The sequence below is a fragment of the Dromiciops gliroides genome, chromosome 3, assembly GCF_019393635.1.
Source record: "Dromiciops gliroides isolate mDroGli1 chromosome 3, mDroGli1.pri, whole genome shotgun sequence".
Lineage (NCBI taxonomy): Eukaryota > Metazoa > Chordata > Mammalia > Microbiotheria > Microbiotheriidae > Dromiciops > Dromiciops gliroides.
Genome location: NC_057863.1, coordinates 603984112 through 603997386, shown reverse-complemented (window position 1 = coordinate 603997386; position 13275 = coordinate 603984112). Strand labels below are relative to the sequence as shown.

Genomic DNA, 13275 nt, shown 5'->3' with positions numbered 1-13275 from the left:
TACTTTTAGGAGATTACAATAATTTTTCATTATTATAAGTGTACCTTTCTGTTCCCTGATAATCCTCCACTTTTGCCTCCTATGTATGGTCTGATTAGCCTAAAACAACCGTCAGGGCAGGTCATTTCACCTTTCTGGACCAGTTTCCTGATCTTGGAAATTGAGGTGATTAAATTACATTATCTTTGATATCCTTTCTAACTCTGAAAGTCTGCATATCTATGATTCTAAAGTATGTCCTGTTCTAATATTTTCTTTTCAATGTTCAGTTTTGTCCTAAACAATTTTGAACATTTCTTCCAACTAAAACAAATTAGGTAAACAGCCTGACTCCTCTGCTGCTTAATCTTACTCCAAAGTAAATGCAGGAAAAAAGTTTAGATTGCACATAATATTTAAGCTTCTTAAGTATAGGACCATGTCTTAATGGAGTTCTTTCAAAATATAATATGCTATAGGCATTTATTAAATGAATTTCAGTTCAGTTAGGCCGATATTTATTAAATGCCTACTTTTGTACAAATTTTAGTCAACTCATATATTTATTCTAATGTGTATAATATTTATTTGTGTCTTACCCCTCCCATCCCAACCCCCACCAAATTATAGGTTCCTTGAGAGTGGGGACTATCTTATTTATCTTTCTGCCTATTTCATTAAAAAATAAATCTTGTTCATTCTTTATCTGAATTATAAACAGTACTTTGATAAAGAGATTTTGTTCCCCTATAGTTGTTCAAGTGGAATATGCCACTGTCTTGATAGCTCTTGCTTGCATGCTCATGGGAAATGAGTTTGTGTTGTTTTGTTTGAAGTATGAGATGCAACAATGACACATTCCTTTCCTCCCTCCCCTTCAAGAGTGGGGGTGAGGGGGGTGATTAGGTTAATTAGTTTTGAGATCCTATTGCTGAGTTAGAGAAATTATGTACAGCAAGAATCCCTCCCACTTGAAAAATAATTAAATTAGGAATTTAAAATTATAAATTCTCAGAGAGTAAAATGATGGTAAAGTGAAGATAATCCAATTCTTTCCAAGAGTCAGAGGTGAAAAAAGAGCATTCCAGTTATTGGGCAAAGGGCTGTGATTTGGGAGATGGAGTTTTGGGTGTGAGGAATAAACAGTAAGCCACTATGACTGCATTATAGGGATTATAAGAAGGAAGGAAAGGGCCAGGCTGGTGAATAAATGCCCAAATTCTGTCATTTTGGGTCTGGATTTAATTTTCTTATGTAAAATGTATATAATAGTTAACATTTCTATAGCATTTACTACGTGTCAGTTATGGTGCTTTACAATCATTATCTTATTTGATGGTGATAACAACCCTTGGAAGTTGGTAGTGTTATCTCCATTTTGCAGATAAGGAAACCTAAAGGACACAGGTTAAGTGACCACATTTGAACTCAGGTCTCAATCATTGGTATCCACCTGATTCACCCAACACTCACCTGTGGCTCCAAGAAGCTGTAGCATGGGGTGAGATAGGTGGCACAGTGGATAAGCACTGGCCCTGGAGTCAGGAGGACCTGAGTTCAAATTTGGCCTCAGACACTTGACACTTACTAGCTGTGTGACCCTGGGCAAGTCACTTAACCCCCATTGCCCTGCAAAAATAAATAAATAAATATTTTTTTTAAAAAAAGAAAGAAAAGAAAAGAAAGTAACTGACGGGCCTCAAAGCCATCAGGAGTTAGGGAAATGTCTACCCCAAGTGTGGGAAGACTTCTCCTGTGGGAATAATTGGATGAGAACAATTTGAAGAAGTTGGCTGAGGCACTTAGAGCTTGGTCAAGACCTTCATCAGGATGTCAGACACCAAGATCCTCCACTGCATCCTGGGCCATATCCAGACATCCTGACTTTTTTGTCTTACAGTTGGACTTCAGAGACTCTGGAAGAGATCTGACAACTTTGTGAAAGTCCTCATCACTTAAATACAGTTCTTGTGCAAGTTGTTCCTTTGGCTCAAATAACAAAAAACATTGATTAAGCACCTCTTATATGCCAAACCCTTTGCTAAGTGCTAGGGATGCCAAGAAAGGCCAAAGACTGTTTCTGCCCTCAGGGAGCTTGCAGTTCCGTGTGGAAGAAGACTATGCACTAAAACAGGGCTTCTTCTAAGACATTTTGAGGTGAACCATGTATATAGATATATAAAATAGGTATATATAACCTTTTAGTGTTGTCAGATTTTTTCTTGACCCGCATTTTAAGAAGCTAGGCACTTAAGAAAGCTGGAGAGGAGAGGAGCAGTGAGAAATGACTAGATAGTCAACCTTTGCCCTTCCTTTAATGGAGCTTTGGGGAGGAGCTCTTCACTCTAGCTAGGAGTCCTAGGGGCAGAGGGCCCAAGGTTTGAGTAACAAGGTTAAAGAGATATTACAGGATGATTACTGATGGTTAGGTCTTCTCTCTGACTGACCTAACTTCTTTTAGACCGGGCAGTTCTTTTAAAGGTTTAAAAGTACTGTTACTGGGGCAGCTAGGTGGCGCAGTGGATAAAAGCACCAGCCCTGGATTCAGGAGGACCTGAGTTCAAACCCGACCTCAGACACGTGATTCTTACTAGCTATGTAACCCTGGGCAAGTCACTTAACCTTCATTGCCCCGCCCCCCCCAAAGTACTGTTACTTTTACTTAGTTGATCTTTCAAAGATCAAATTGATCCTTGGAGTCTAAAAGGCACCATTTTAAGTGTAGAAAAAAATTAATACTATACTCTGCATTTTAGGGACATATGTAAGAAACGGTTTTTATTAATTTAGCATTATTCTAAATCCAAGCATTTTCTTCCTTATAGAGAGAAATGTTCAGATTTGCTTAGCCACACCCCACCCTCCTGACTCCCATTCCCTGGGACAAATCTCTACTCCAAAATTATTTGAGATAAACTTTTATAGGATTATAGCCGAATAATAGTCACTAATTTATTCCTACCCAGAACATTCTCTTTAAGGATAGAAAAGTTCTCTTCCCAGGGATTAATATCACCATACTTTCTGAATGACACAGTATATACTTTTTTTTTTTTTTGCGGGGCAATTGGGGTTAAGTGACTTGCCCAGGGTCACACAGCTAGTAAGTGTTAAATGTCTGAGGCTGGATTTGAACTCGGGTACTCCTGACTCCAGGGCCAGTGCTCCATCCATTGTGCCACCTAGCTGCCCCAGCATGCTACTTTTAATTCTCATTTTGTCTAACTTAGCATTTTTTGAAGATTTCGTTTTTCATTGTTCTATAGTAGCCATTAGGATATTTGGTGGTACAGTGACTAGAGTGCTGGGCAGTCACTACAAAGGTGAAGTAATGAGGGAAAACAAATTTATGTTGGGTGTAGTCCAGAAGAGTCAAACCCTAAACCTTAATGGAGTGTGACTGGAACCAGACTAAAATGTTATTGGGAAATGTTTAACAAGATAAAAACACAATGCCACATAGATAATGTTAATTTGTGGTTTTCCAAGTCAATATACACCTAAGTTTCTATTTGAGTTTTGATACCACTGGTGCAATATGTAGGATTTGAAGACTTGATCAAAAAGCAAATCCTGAAGAATATTAATTGGGAAGAACCTCATTCTATAGGGTTTGGGACTTTCTAATGGGAGACTTTATCTACCATGCCCCAGAATCCATTTCTTCCTGGTAGCTTATGCCAGCCCTAAAACTCACACGTTGGAATTGCTCTGCCTCTGAAGTCTTTCCATCTGAATTAATTCCAGAACCCCATTAAGGTATGACTAGGCCATCCAGGTCGCACACCTCTTCAGGTTGCACTCCAGACTTTCTCTACCATTCCACCAACCCTCTCTTCTTTTCAGCTTTTTATTATTTTATTTTATTAGACTATAAGCTCTTTGAGGACAAGAGTACTATCTTCTCTGCTTATATTCCCAGCTCTTAGCACAGTGCATAGCAAGTGCTTAATATATGTTTGCTAACTGGCTGACTGAGAAATCAAAAGGTCTAGAAACCTTAAGATAAAGATAATATAATAGTACAGGGGTTGGACTGAATCTAATAAGAAATTCAGTCAGGGTAAATGTTATGTTTTTATTTGGTTAAAAAACAACAATTTAAGTACAGGATTAGGGAAGGCATGTTTATATTGCAATTTGTCAGAAAAAGACCTGATTTATAGCCTATCGCAAGTACCATATCAGCTGGCTGTGTGATTATCAAAAAGGCTAATGAGAACTTGGGTGGTATTATAAAAGAAGCTCGGCATCTAGGAGAGAGGAAGTGATATTCTCTTCTTTATCTAGCTCATGGAGTGACTAAGATGCATACTTCAGAAGTGAATAAAGGGGCCTTACTTAGATAAAACAACTGTTTGTAGTTAAGGAGGCTACTTTTCATAAGCTCCAGACTGTTTCGGTGGGAACCTTGCAGCATAAGTGTGCATTACAACTCTTAGGAACACTTTCTAGCTATTTTTCCTCATTAACAGGATAAACTATGTTTTGTGAGCAAACTATTTTACTGTGCTTGGAGATGTGCATCGATTCAGCCACTTTCTTTCTTTCTTTCTTTCTTTTTTTTTTTTTTTGCCAGGGCGATGAGGGTTAAGTGACTTGCCCAGGGTCACACAGCTAGTAAGTGTCAAGTGTCTGAAGCTGGATTTGAACTCAGGTCTTCCTGAATCCAAGACCAGTGCTTTATCCACTGTGCCACCTAGCTGACCTTGATTCAGCCACTTTACAAAACACTTTGGAATTTTGGAGGGAAAAAAAAAGGTTTCCAAATGGTTCTGACATGACTTGTTATCCAGGAATTTCACTGTGGGACTCACTCATCAAGATTGTTAAAAGCAAGGAAAAAAACCCCTACTTTTATACTCAAAATGTTTTTCTTTAAAAGCATTCTTTGATCCTAAGGATCTCTACTTTGACCTCTCATGTTTGGCTTGGGATTGTGGTGATATGACATGGATAAGCCACTTATGGATAATAGGAAACTGTAATTGACGAGTCATTTGCAAAACAAGGGCTATTGAAACACCTAGGTGTGGGTGTTTCTGGTTCTTTTACATTTGTTGCATTTGAGTCACTTGGTAACCATGTGTTCATTACTCAGAAGTATTATGTGATAGCTGTATCTTTTTCTCATGTTATCATCAGTTGTATTGTGATCTTACTAGATAAAGTATACGTGCAGCTAGCGAAAATATTGTTATTTTAATAATCATCAGATCTTGAATATCTACCTGGTGAATGTCTTGTGTTTTTCAATTTTTTTAAAGGTTTCCCTCTGATCTCCTGTTGTAATGAGGTTGAGGACTGCATGAGGTATGATTTATGGCTGACAAGGACAGTAGAAATCATTTTTTGTTTGTTTGTTTTTGCAGGGTAATGAGAGTTAAGTAACTTGCCCAGGGTCACACAGCTAGTATCAAGTGTGAGGCTGGATTTGAACTCGGGTCCTCCTGAATCCAAGGCCAGGGCTTTATCCACTGTGCCACCTCGCTGCCCCCAGAAATCATTTTTGACAATCTTTTTACACCACAGATGAGGACACGGAGGTCCAGAATAGGGCAGTGATTTCTCTGAGGTCATGCAGCGTTAGAATACAAATACTTCTAAAGACCTTTATTACTGCCCTACTTACTAATGTGAAGTCACCCAACAAGCAGTGCTTTTCCTACTCACTGTCTTCTCCAGTGCATCCTTCATACCACTGACATATGTCTCTTCCTTGGGGACTGATCTGATCATGTCCCTTCTGCTCAAAAACACTTTAGTAATGTCCTGTTATGGACTGCTGAACAAACCAAAATTGTTAGCCAAATATTGAAGACACTCTACAACTTAGCATCAGCCCAATTTCCTGTGGACTTGAGCCCAATTGGATTTGTCCTAAACAAGTGTTGCTGATGTAGGAGGCAAAAAAGGGTTAATAGAAAAACCTAAGACCTGAGCTCTCTAATGCAGATATTAGCTCCAAAAGGCAGATCTAAAAGGCAATTTCATGAGAGTTTGGGACAGCAATTTATTATATTATTTTGAGTTTTGAATTCAGGTATAATTGTTAGGATGGTTAAGCCAGTAATCCAAGTACTGGAGAAAATGCCACAAATCAGTGCCACAAGAGGGAATGTGCTGCTTATAGGTGGAGGTATCTGGGAAAAAGCCAAGAGTATAATTTCGGACTCAATCCGAGGTAGGCTTCTTTTGGCTCGTTGAGTTCCTACTGAATAGGAAATGTTTCCCCACCTGCCTATCCCTGAATTTGGCTATTACTGTATGACTGGTGGTCACTTGTAACTTATGAAGTACCCTTGCTATAAGTCTTGGAGAAGATATCTTAGTGTAATGAAAAATAATAATGGATTTTTAGGCGACTGTTAATTTGACCTTGCCTGTGCCATTTAACTTCCTGTGTGACCTAAAGCAAATCACTTAGCCTCTCCAGGTATCAGTTTCATTAAATATGGATATTACAAGAGATGATGTCTGTGGTCCCTTGCAGCTCTGAATCTGTGATTTTGTAACAAGAAATGCATGCTTTCCCCTACCAATTAAAAAAAAAAATCTGATTTTTAATATACATCAACAAAAATTAGCATTTCCATATATACAGTAGAACAGAAAGAATCTTGAATGTAAAACTCCTAACTTCTGTTTAATATGACTTGAAGAAAAATGCCCTCTCTACCAGCCTCACTTTCCAGTTGAATACTTCCAGTGAGGTGATTCTAAAGGAACCCCAGGTATTCCTTCCCAAAATGTTTACCATGACCCAGTTACCAGTGATGGGAAGGTAAGCCCTAGGACCTTTTTCCCAATCCTCAAGAAGATGCAGTCTGGCCATTTTTTTTCCCAGCTGCTGCATCCCCTACCTCTGTGGTAGCCACAGCTGCCAAAGACCTAGAAAGAAAAGTTACCCCCACCAAAGGCTTGGTAATTGTCAAATGGCTCTACATTAGAAATGGCTGTGGTTTTTGTCTGCGGAAATTACACTAAGGAAGGCCTAAGTACCATAGAGCCTTTCATCTGCTTTGCAGTTGAAAGCTTCTCTATGTGTTATCTCCACTTAAGAATGGGCCTTCAGGAGACACAGTAGTAAATGACACTAGTAATGTAATGTTTGATAAACCCAGAGACTGCAGCTTCTGGGATAGGAACTCAGTATTTGACAAAAACTGCTGGGAAACTGGAAGATAGTGTGGCAGAAATTAGGCATAGACCAACATCTTACACCTTATACTAAAATAAGGTCAAAATGGATACATGATTTAGACATGAGGTGACACCATAGGTAAATTAGGAGAGAAAGGAATAGTTTACCTTTCAGATCTTTGGAAAGGAGAACAGTTTATGACCAAACAAGAGATAGAGAATATTATGAAATGCAAAATGGATGATTTTGATTACATTAAATTAAAAAGGTTTTGTACAAACAGAAACAATGCATCCAAAATTAGAAGGGAGGCAGAAAGCTGGGAAACAATTTTTATGGCCAGTACTTCTGATAAAGGCCTCATTTCTAAAATATATAGGGAACTGGGGCAGCTAGGTGACGAAGTGGATAGAGCACTGGCCCTGGATTCAGGAGGACCTGAGTTCAAAGCTGGCCTCAGATACTTAACACTTACTAGCTGTGTGACCCTGGGCACGTCACTTAACCCCAATTGCCTCACCAAAAAAAAAAAAATATATATATATATATATATATATATACACACACACACATATATATACACACATATACATACATACATACACACACACATTTATAGGGAACTAAATCAAATTTATAAGAATCCAAGTCATTCCCCAATTGAGAAATGGTCAAAGGATATGAACAGGCAGTTTTCTGATGAAGAAATCAAAGCTATCTGTTCCCATATGAAAAAATGCTCTATATCGCTAATGATTAGAGAGATGCAAATTAAAACAACTCTGAGGTACCACCTGACACCTATCAGATTGGCTAAAATGACAAAAAAGGAAAATAATAAATGTTGGAGAAGCTGTGGGAAAATTGGAACACTAATGCATTGTTGGTAGAGCTGTGAACTGATCCAGCCATTCTGGAGAGCAATTTGGAATTATACCCAAAGGGCTATAATTTGACCCAGCAATACCACTTTTGGGTCTTTTTCCCAAAGAGATCATGGAAAAGGGAAAAGGACCCACATGTACAAAAATATTTATACCTGCTCTTTGTGGTGGCAAGGAATTGGAAGTTGAGAGGATGCCCATCAATTGGGGAATGGCTGGACAAGTTGTGGTATATGAATGTAATGGAATACTATTGTGCTGTAAGAAATGATGAGCAGGAGGAGTTCAGAGAAACCTGGAGGGTCTTGCATGGGCTAATGATGAGTGAGATGAGCAGAACCAAAAGAACATTGTACACAGTATCATCAACATTGTATGTTGATCTACTGTGATGGACTGGATTCTTCTCACCAGTGCAATGGTACAGAAGAGTTCCAGGGGACTCATGATGGAAGAGGATCTCTAAATCTAGGGTAAAAAAAAAAAAAGAACTGTGGAGTATAGATGCTGATTGAACCATACTATTTCTTTTGTTTTTGGTGCTGTTGTTTTTCTATTTTGAGGTTTTTCCTCATTGCTCTGATTTTTCTCTTATAACATGACTAATGCAGAAATATGTTTAATGTTATTATATATATATAACCTATATCAGATTACCTGCTGTCTAGGGGAGGGGGGAGGGAGGGGGAAAAATCTGAAATTGGAAAGCTTCTATAAACAAATGTTGAGAACTATCTTTACATGTAACTGGAAAAAAATAAAATACTGAATGGCCCTTAATTGAGAGCAAAGACCATCTTACTTTTCTATTCAGTCCCAAGAGTTTAACACAGTGCTTTCGTGTTTGTTCATTTATTGATTTATCCATGATGAAGGAAAAAATATTTATCTTTCTTTCTTGACACCCACTACAGAACTCTATATGGTAACCCCTTAATAAAACGTCCAGTATATAGCATAGTGTCCAGCACATAGGCACTTTAGTGAATACTTGCTGAATGAATCGAAGAATGAATGTTTGGTGCCTTCAAGTGTAGAATAGAGGAGGGAGGACAAGTGGCAGAACCTGATCCATAAAAGCATGTGAACAGTTGAAGTCAATTGAAACTACTCTACTGAGGAATATTTAGCATATTTCAACTCTGTACTGGTATTAGTTTGATTTCTCTTTATATTCCTTCTTGGTTAAGTAACAGCTCTGTTAAACCCTTTTTAAACTAGAGGTTTTGCAAAGTATTTTATTATTTTAGGCCAAAGTTCTTTAATCTCCTTCATAGTCACCAAAAATGAAATCTTCATTTAACCCATGGGAAGGGTTGGGATTTGTAATTCAGAATAGAAGTTCAGGATGGGGTGGGGAGGGGGAGGCAGCATGGTGTAATGGAAATTGCACTGGACCCAGAACCAAAGGTCATGTTTTCAAATTCTAGCTCTGCTTCTTACTACTTCTGAGACATTGAGTAAGTCACTTTCCTTCTCTGTGCCTCAGTTTCCTCATCTGTAAAATATTAATATATAACATCCCTTCCAGTTATAAATCTATGAACCTTTGATCTTTATTTTTGTTCTGCTTTTTTTATTCTGAACTGAACAAACAACAAATATATTGAAATACTTCCATATACTTTTAGATCAGGAAAAGAGCACTTCACATATAGACAGTGATTTGCCACACCATACAATTTGCTTATTTTTTTTTTGTGATGTGCAAATTGCTTTTCTTTTGAAATGTAGAGTAAATTCAATATGTAACTTACAAAGCTGTCCTTCTTATCTGTGGTTCTTTCTGGTCTCCCTTCTCTTTTCTTTTGTGCATTTAACAAAATGCTCTGGTGTCCGTTTTTGCTTTGTCAAGGGCTTCCTTGTCCCTACCCCTCCCACTTCTATCTCTTCATTGGGGTAGAGGAGAGAGAAAAAGAAAACCCTTGTAAATGCATATAATATGATATGTAATGTATATAATAAAATGTAATAAATATGCATAATCAAGTAAAACTGATTTCTTCAGCTGTGTCTTAAAATATGTTTTATTTTGCAACTTGAGTATGTCAGCTTTGTCAGAAGATGTCTATTATGCTTCATCCTTGATCCTTTGAACTCATGTTAGGTCACATAATAGAGTTCTTAATTCTTTAAGAATTGTTTTTATAATGTTGTTATTATATAATCTGTTCTTCTAGTTCTGTTCTGTGAGAAATAGTTATTACTAATCATTATCTTGGGGGACCCAGTGTTGTCCCCTTCTCTTTTAGTTCTTTCTTCCCCCCACTCCAAAGTCCAGTTCTCCTTGAAAGTAAGATTCATTTTAGTCAGTTTGTCTAGATGGCTGAAGGACTTTACTGATGAGAGTTAGCCTGAACCATTGTGTCCCCATGAGCTTGGGTGGGGTCTTCATTCTTTCTCTGATTTCTTCTTCTTCTTCTTCTTCTTCTTCTTCTTCTTCTTCTTCTTCTTCTTCTTCTTCTTCTCCTCCTCCTCCTCCTCCTCCTCCTCCTCCTCCTCCTCCGCCTCCTCCTCTTCCTCCTCTGCCTCCTCCGCCTCCTCCTCCTTTTGAGTGACCTAAGTCATTTTCTCCAGACTTCATTTTAATATAACACATCTCTAGTTGTGTCAACAAATTAGATTTGATTGCTATATGATGGACCTCCTACAGTTAGAAGGGTATATAAACTGTGACCCTACCATCTTTGGTCTGAGAGAGACAGCTATAGACCATCCTTTTATTAACACCCTGCCAGCCTATTAATAAAATAATTGTTATCCAGAAACTATGTCTCTCATATTTTTAATCATCGCACATCACTTCACTCTGTATCAGTTCATATAATTCTTCCCAGGCTTCTCTGAAACCTTCCCCTTCCTCTTTTCTTACAACACAGTAGTATTTCACCACATTTGTATGTTCCTTTTATCATTTACACATTTATTTGAATCAATTTATTTTTTTCTTGGTTACGAGACCTTTGTTACAGGAAGTTGGGCAAAGATTTTTTTCCCCCTGTAGTTGTCTCTCTTCTCATTTTAAGTATATTGATTTGGTTGGGGTAAAACCTTTTAAAATTGTATCTTCTCTGCTCTTCTCTCTATGTTCTTTGATCATGAATTCTTCCCCTATTCAAAGTTGTAAAAAGTACTTTCTTCCTTGTTTCCTTGTTTATGGTGGGACCCCTTATGTCATACATCTAAGTCATGTATCTTAAGTCATATATCTGTTTGGAGCTTGTTTCAATATATGAACAAAAAATAGGATTGAGCACATCCGCATTCAGCTTTGTGTAAAAGTGTATCAAACTCAATAGCAAAATGAGCAGCAATGAGGAGAGGTGGGTTAAAGAGGATGATATTGAGGAAAGAATGGTCATAAGCAAACAAAAAACTTCCTGGTCCTGAAGTGGGGATTTAAAGTTGTGTGGAGGGGAGAACTAGAAACCAGAACGGGTCAGTTTTCAAAGGAAGAACTCCAAGCTATCAACAACTTTATGAAAAAATGTTTTTGAATCACTAATAGAAAAATGAAAATTAAAGCAATTCTGGAGATCCCGCCACCTCCTTTTTGGGAATGGATAAACAAACTGACAGCCCCCTGAATTCATGACACAACATTCCATAACAAGGGATGAAATGGACAGTTTCTGAAGAAGTGAAGTGAGCAGAAATAGAACAAATTATCCAGTTATATTATAGAGGAAAAACAACTTTCAAAGACTTTAGAATTCATCAAGGCAACAATAAACCAGGAGTCCAAAAGAAGAAACCCACCCTTACTTTCTGATCGAGAAGTAATAATGAGCACAAAATTCAGAGAGACACATGTATTTTCTGATATGGCTGTTCTGATTGGAGGGTGGAACAAAGAGCTCCTTTCAAGCCTCCATGTAAAGAGGGCCACTAGGTTAGCCATTCCTTCATTTCTCAGGTGGCTGCACTTCCTTGGAATTTATGCTCTCTCCCATGGTACCGTCCCTCCTTCACTCCCTTTTCAGCTTTTGTGTGTGTGTGTGTGTGTGTGTGTGTGTGTGTGTGTGTGTGTGTGTGTGTGGTTTTTCTCCCATTACCGTAAGCTCATTGAAAGTAGAAGTTGCAGGGGCAGCTAGGTGGCGCAGTGGATAGAGCACCGGCCCTGGAATCAGGAGTACCTGAGTTCAAATCCGGCCTCAGACACTTGACACTTACTAGCTGTGTGACCCTGGACAAGTCACTTAACCCATTGCCCCACAAAAAACAAAAAACTATTTGGTACTGGCTAAGAAATAGAGTGGTGGGTCAATGGAATAGGTTAGGCCTGAGGTACAATATTTGGTGTAGAGAATAATGACATTTTGGCCCATATCATGGTTGAACTGAGGTTGGGGAGAAGTGCAGTCACAGGATGGCTTGATGCCCAGATATGGGAGCCCCATGGCAAGTTCCCCTTCCTGGTGCCATATTGAGAATCATCTTAGGGAGCCTCAAAGTCTCTGCCCCTTAGGACACTCCCACACACCTTTACCTTCTGGCAAGGGGAAGTAGAACACAGCTTACCAGTTGCTGTTACTAATTCTGTCCACTGAGGCTGTGGCACTACCCTTTAAAGCCAAGAATGTGGTCTTTACCTGCCGAACGTGCTGGGTCAGTTGACTTTCATTTTCCTTGTGTTGGCAGTCTGTTCTGGCTCTTCTAGGTCTGCTAGTAATACCCAGGAAATGTTTCCCTGAGCATTATATTCATCCTCCATGTCAAGCTATTTTAGCAATTCACAGGAAAGCAAAGACAGGTAAGAATCAGCAGGTATTTATTTATTAACCACTTCCTATGTGCCAGTGCTTGAGATAAAGTGAAAAAACAAGGATTGGTCAAGCAACCTACATTTTAATGTGGGGGAAGGTTAAGGGGAACATGTACATAATTACATCCAAGGTACATAAAGAAAGAGTAAATGGAGTGTGCCTTAAAGCTGAAGGCTTAGCAGCTAAAAGGGAAATGATTCAGAACTGGAATTATAGGAATGTCAGGCATTATGGAGTTAGTATTGCCCAATCCAGGAAGCCTAACTGTGGCTGCCCAGGAACTGACTCTCCACCAACATGAGTCGCTTTGTCAGTTTCTCAGGTGAAGATTTATTAAAGCTGTTAAGACAAGACCTTGTTCAAATCTTTGACCTCATTGATGGTGTCCATCTCCATAACACAATGAAATCAAGGTCCATTAGGCCCTATCTCACAAATTGGATCTGCTAGGAGCTACCAAGGGGCTCACAGCTGGAAAGTCAGCCAGATGCAGGTCATAGAG

General features: G+C 38.7%; 1 protein-coding gene across 3 annotated transcripts in view; it reads left to right on the top strand.

The window, feature by feature from the left end:
- Positions 1 to 13275, top strand: part of PHACTR4 (phosphatase and actin regulator 4) — a 123282-nt gene that overhangs the window by 37713 nt on the left and 72294 nt on the right. The window contains exon 1 of one of the 3 annotated variants that reach the window (XM_043996676.1): positions 5273 to 5292. The exons of the other annotated variants lie outside the window; for them this stretch is intronic. The gene's annotated coding sequence lies outside the window, so the exon portion shown is untranslated. Of the gene's footprint in view, positions 1 to 5272; positions 5293 to 13275 lie in introns of those variants that run through there. 3 annotated transcript variants of the gene reach the window in all.